Genomic DNA, 6,965 nt, shown 5'->3' on the forward strand with positions numbered 1-6,965 from the left:
CCAGAACTGCTTGCTGAAATTCTCTGTCAGTTAAGTCACTTATTTCCATGTCTTTAAGTTTATTTTCTGGAGATGTTTTTTTTTTTCCCCCTTTCTGAACTGTCCTGTTATCTTCATTATTAATGGAAATTAGTGAATTATAATTTCTCTACCTAGGCATCTATAGGCATGTTTATTGCAACATGTCTGTAGGATGAGGTCCTTCCTTTGTTTTACACTTGGTGCTGGTAGAATGCTTTATTTTCTCTCTGATTGCACTCTTTCATTCTCTCTCTCACACCATAGTGGTATATTTTCTCTGCACTGTTCCTGCTTCTCACTTAATGGCGGCATTCCTTGGAAAGTAGGTTTCTCCTCTGTAAGAAGGTCACCTGGGTATCAGCGTACCACATCGTTGTGGGATGTGGAGAGCTTGTGAAGTTCCAAAGCTCTTCCTGCACCAGATTCAGGACCTGTGTGTTTCCGTGTCTGTGTTCACTCCTGCAGGAACCTGCCCTGATTGGTGGAAGCAGGGGCAGTGTGGGTTGTGAGAGGTGTCTCTGAGCTATGGCATCCACTAACAACACGTGCCAGTCCTGCATACAAGGCTCTCTACCCTTCACTGGAACTGGTTGAACTGTGAATATTAACCTTGCAGGCCGCAGTTCTCAGAACTACAAACATCTGTTCTTTTGATTTGGTACTCTTATTGTTCCACTTCTGGCAGTCACAGTTGGGGTGGGGCGAACATTGGGAGGGTAAGGAAGAGTTGGCTAGGCTCTATGCTTATGCCTTTCACCCTCTGCTTGGCAGGAAATACTTATCTGTCATTTTCACCCTTCTTCGCTTAGTCTTTGCTCCCAGGTCTCTAACGTGAACTTTGGATTCAGGGATGTTACATGCTGATTTCCTCAGGCAGGACTGTGGGTAATAAAGGGAGTACAAATTCTCCCTGGTCCCTGGCTGTTTTAGCTCCAGATTTCAGAGCGCTCTGAGCTTCGAGCTCTAGTTGGTGTCCGTCCTATAATCCATGGTGGTCATATGTCTCCACTCTTCCAACTTCTCTCCTCCTCAACTCGCCCGATTTGTCCACCTTTAGATGAGTTCTGTTGCATGTCTCTTAGTCTTGCCTGTCTGCTGCACAGGGTGTCCTGTGCAGTGGATTTATAGCTGTTCAATTTGTTGTACATTCCAGGGGAGATTTCAAGAGTCTCACCTCATGCCGCCATTTCTATTATGTCATTGCCCCTGAGTGATCTTGAATATGGCCTACTTATCCTAAGGAATACTAATTGCCCACTGGGCAGTTGGGTTTCCTTGTGTGCTTTTTGATTCATGAGGTCCACCTCATGTTAAGAGAGACCAATCATTGTTCTGAGCATACTTTGTGTTTCACTGTTATTCCCTACTGGTTCTGTGTTCTACCAGTTTGTTGTCAGTGAACTTTCGTGATATTCCTAGTGTCCTGGTCATCGTGAATGATTGCTCCTGGTGGTGTGTTTTGCTGCATGGCATGAGTATCCCTATCAGTTGGTGTTCCTAAGTGCCTCATGGTTGTCCTCACATATCTCTGGTTGTCCTGAGTGCCACCTGTTAGTACTGAGTGTCTGAGTAATCTCAATAAAACACTAGTGATTTTGAATGCATTGTATTTAGTGTACAATTGACAGTGGTGGTCCTGTGTTCCATAAAAATACCTCCTGTTTGCCTTTTAATCCATATCAAAACCTGGTTCTTAGGGGGAAATGATTGTTCTAATTATACCTTGATTTTTCTGAATGCAGTCTTGTGGAACAGATAGCACCCTGTTGTTCCTGAGAAAACCTAGTTCTCCCAGGAATCTTTTGTTAGTCCACTGTGAACTTTTGTAATCTTTGAAAACCATTTGTTCTTGTGCACCAATGCTATGCTTCAGATATAGTCCTTTTCCCTGTGATTGTCTCCGGTCAACCTGGTAGTTTTCTGTTTCCTGTCTGATCCTGGGTGGTTCTGGGAAATTCTGGTTATCGTCAGCCTTCCTGCATTATCTTCATAGATCATGTTTTCCATGAGTGCCTTTTGGTTGTCCTGTTTCTTGCCATTTTTCCTTAGCACCTATTAGTTGTCCTCAGTACTCCTTGTTTTCCTGAGTGTTCTTGGCTGTTCCTGAGTCTTTTCTGGTATTCATGACAGATCCCAGATTTTCCTGGTTGCTTCATGCTCCTATTCAACAATCCTTGCTGCTTTTGCATGAAAAATTTTTTTTGGTTGTTGTGTTTTTGTGTGTGTGTGTGTGTCTGTGTGTTTACACCACATCACTCCTCAGTGCTCTCTTGTTGTTCTGAGTTCACCATGGAGGTTGTGAGTCATCCTGTTAGGTGAGATAGCCCTGTGCATCTCCCGATAGCATCCTGATACATGTGAACACATTCTCGTGTTCCCTAGTTTTCCCATATTGGTACTAACGGATGACAAGTATTAATTGGTGCCCCCTGGAAATCCTAAAATTGTATGATGTTCCTATAAGGCTCCCGAAATTCCTGATAGTTCCATGAAAAGTTTGACAGTACTGTAATATTCATTGATGCATCCTGGTCATTCTGACAGCAATCTCTGTCATTCGGAGAGCAGCCATGTTGAACTAATGGCACATGTTTATACAAAGCACTTGAACATACCTGAGAGAGCACTGATTCTCTTGCATATATTTTTGTGGTAACTGAGGATCTATTAATGGGACTCGTATATTGGAGTGACATTTCTGGGTCCATGATATCACTGTATATTTATAAGTACACACTGGTGGACATCACAGGTCTCTGAGTGGTCCTGTAGATTTCAAAGAGTTTGAGCATCCTATTACCCATGTACTTTCTGGTGACTCCAACAGTGTGCTGGCATCAGTGAACATTTTTTGATTTCCCAAGTTTTTATAGTTATCCTGAAAAGTATGTAGCAGTCCTGAATGCAACACGGTGGTTCTGAGTTTCTACTGTTTGTGCTATATGCAGCCTGAATATTCTTTAATTCCTGATTGATGCATGGTATATACATGGTGGCCTTGCTGCACTGTTTGGTTTTCCTGACAAACCCCTTGAAGTCCTTATAGTGCTTTGTTATCTTTAGCACCAAACACTTTTAGTCTATGGACCCTGTTCCCTCTACCTATTTCTGTGTTGCTGCTAGTTCCCCATTGGCCCTTAGCACATCATATTTGTTCTGTTTTGACATGTAGTAAGCCGTGGAACTCCATGGTGTTCGTGGATGCCCTCAGCTGCTCATAATGTGCCCTGGTATTTGTGATTTCCACTACTGGTTCAGTGACCTCTAGTCATATTAAGGGCACCCAGGCGGTTGTGATCGCCACTTGGAGGTACTGAGCAACTTTTAATACTGATGAAACCCTGTGCATCCTGAGAGCTCCGTAAGTTGTCCTGAATGGACTGTGGTGCTCTGGAGTGTACACTTTTTGATTGTTCTATGAGAACCTCGTGATGCTGTTGAGATCCAGTAGCACTGGTAATGACTTCAGGATCTACTAGTTTTCCTAAGGGAAATGATGCTGTACAGAATGTATGGACTGAGTGCCTGGTTCTGCTCCTGTCATCCCCATGTGGTCCTGTTTGCCCCTTGAGGTGCAGAGAGCTCCTGCTGATCATGACAGAAACCTTGACATAGTGTGTTGTGTGTGTGTCTTGAACAACCAAATATTTTGTGATAATTACATGGTGATTTTGAGGGTTGCCTGGGTTTTCTGGTTGTTCTCTATTTTTCTAGAAGTGTCCAAATTTGGTCCTGCCACCTATTTGTGGTCCTTAGCTGTGGCGAGCCAGCTGCCACAAGTCGATCAGAACCTAAATGGGGGAGTGGGAATGAAATAAAAGACACTCACACAAATGTTAATGCTGCAGGTCTTCAGTGATGCTGAAGCCTCGAGTTTATTCTTCTTCACCAATATATGCAGTTTGAGTACGTGCAACTTAACAAAGAACGTATGCATTACCTTAGCAAATGTAAATTTCTAACTTTTACATAGAGGATACAAAATCACTGAAACTCCCAAAAGTAATTATCCTATCAATTACCCTGATAGCCATCAGTCTTCTATGTCCGGGAACTGGCCGCTCCCACCACATTCCTTAGTAGCTTCTAAGCACCCTCCAGGCACCGGCAAAGACATTGCCTTAGGGGCAGAAACAGGTTAAGCATAAACCAAGCCATTCTGTAAAGCTCAGAGTCACCTGTAACCATGGCTCCCCACATCTCCCCCTTTTTATTTTATAGTAACAAAATCCATCCGACCAGGATGGCGAGGTGACGGTGCCTGTCTTAGGAGTCCCAGGACGCGTGCCTCAACTTACCCGTCTTTGGTACTCATATTCCATCATATAAGCCCTGACTTAGGTGTTGAAGCGGCTCCCAAGTATTTACCCACCGTTGACTAAACCGTCCCTCAAAATGCACAGGGGTGAGAGGCTTAAGGCTTTGCCTTAAGCTCAAGCTGATGGATGTCAGCTCGTAAGTCTAACATCCTGCTGATGAAACATCTAATGAGGATGGGGAGTAGGCACAGAACCAAACAGACACAGATGCCCAATGTAAGAAATATCATAACAGAATGGGTAATATAAGGCATAGAGGGCAAAACACTCCTAAGAACATCAACAAACTCAGAAGCAGCCTGAGCTGCATCAAATTTCAAGGGTTCAGCTTCTCTCATACTTTGAATTTCATCATGAAGCCGAAACATGTCTAAAGATATATTTGCATCATGCCAAATTCCTTGAAGATGTAAACGAATCCGATTCCAATCATATTGACTATTATTATATTTTTTAGAAGTAACACATATCCAATGATATTCTGAATGACATTCTGAATGAGATTTAACTTTCATACCCTGAATCACATCTCCCATATACTGAACTGTATCATAAAGGGCATTCACTTTTTGCTCTAATTTCTCATCAATAGCTTCTTGGATCCATAAGCTAAAGTAACATTTTTTGAAAGAGTATTAACATAATGAGCATTTTGAATAGTCTGAGAAAGAGCCACAGCTGCTGTAGCAGCAGTTGCGATTATAGTAACCAAAGCCATAATTCCTGCAAGTAGAAGTCCAATAAACCGCTTTTGTCTACTCAAAGCATACTCGATTTCTTTAAAAATCTTCAAACTTCTTTCAACATACCAAGGCCCAGAAATATTAACAGGAAACATAACAAAAGATGGTTGTTTAAGTATCATAACATGAGTTCCCAATTGTACCCAAGAAATACAATTTGCTAAAGAACAATTACTACAGGATACCTTAAATTGATTTCCTATAAAATGTACATTAACATTTCCAATCAAGAGTGCATAAGGGGAAGGAACACAAGCAGATATATTAACAGACTTAGCAACAGTAGTCCAATCTCTAGTCCCATCTTTCAAGACACTCACATGACTGCAGGGAGTGCCTGATTTACAGAACTCAACTATTTGAACAACCTCATCCATTACTCCCATAAGTCTCCATAATGAATTTTGCTGATATTGTGTGTCAGAATTCCAAAATCCAGAAGTCAGTTCTCGGGCCCATCCGGACCGGTTACTTCTCGACCAGTCAACGATGTATCTGCCTGTTCCAGGGATGTCATAACGAACAGGATCATTGCCAGGACAGTCTCTCCATGGGACAGTCTCAATATTTAATTTCAATCTTTTATTGCAAGATGGATGTGATGGAGGGACGGGCAGATTTATCTTGCATTGCCCGGACCAGTCGCCTAGCATATTAAGGCGAACAGTCCATCCAACTAAAGAGTCATTAATGTGCATAGTGACAGGAGAACCATGCAAGCACCCAGATGTTGACCTATTTTTTGCAATACAAATAGGCAAACCTGTTCCTATACCATTATAAGTGAAATTCTTCACCAGTTGCTGTTTCATGTGCCCATCAGAGGGCAGTCCTAAGGCATGGGTATCATTAACATAGACTGGAACCTCAGGACCGTCCCACACAGCGGGGTGGAGGATAGGTGGATCAGGTACATAGGCCCAATACGTCTGGCCGTCTTCTGCATTGCTGAGGGCTATCAGCGTCATCAATAGGTAGAGGGTCAACATGTCGCACCAATCATTCTGGCAGCCACCGGGGGCCTTCTGCATCCTGTGGAAAAACACATACATGTCCTCGTCCCCATATGAGGACTGGATCTGGGCCTTGCCAAGAGCCCGTAAGTGGATCTTTCCATTTGAGCAATGCCTGTAGGGCAGTAGAAGGATGCCAAAAGCGCTCCGCAGCACTCTTGTCATGGGCATCCAAGCTCAAAAATTTTTGAATAAAGAGAGAATGAGACAGATAATTATGAGGCGTTAGGGGATATAACTCCCCCTTTTTTATTTTATGCAAATTAACTTTCAATGTACCATGAGTGCACTGAACAATCCCTTGTCCTTGGGGATTGTAAGGAATGCCAGTAACATGATTGATCGAAAAAATGCTGGCAAAATAGAGAAAATTTTTTGCTGGTATAACCTGAACCATTGTCTGTTTTAAGTTTTTTAGGAGTTCCAATCATGGTGAAAGCAGCAAGACAATGCCTAATAACATGGGTTGTAGCCTCACCAGTCTGAGCTGTCGCCACAACAAACCCTGAAAAGGTGTCAATGGAAACATGAACATATTTTAATTTTCCAAATTCAGGTATATGAGTCACATCCATTTGCCATAAGTCATTAGTACGTAAGCTTCGAGGGTTGACTCCATAATGAGGCACAGGCCGGAGATGTGAACAGTCTGGACACTGTTTTACTATCTGACGTGCTGCTTCTCTGGTTATATTATACTGCAGTCTCAAGCTCTGGCTATTTTGATGGTGGAGGCTATGAGCCTTTTGTGCCTTTTCTATTTGAGTCCAGGCGATGAGCTGAGTGGCAGAGCCTCAATTTGATTTCCTGAGGCTAAAGGGCCTGGAAGATTACAGTGAGCTCTGATATGGCCAATGTAAAATTTCTTA

This window comes from Rhinolophus sinicus, unplaced genomic scaffold (assembly GCF_057876585.1).
Source record: "Rhinolophus sinicus isolate RSI-liver-muscle unplaced genomic scaffold, RSI-T2T HiC_scaffold_23, whole genome shotgun sequence".
Lineage (NCBI taxonomy): Eukaryota > Metazoa > Chordata > Mammalia > Chiroptera > Rhinolophidae > Rhinolophus > Rhinolophus sinicus.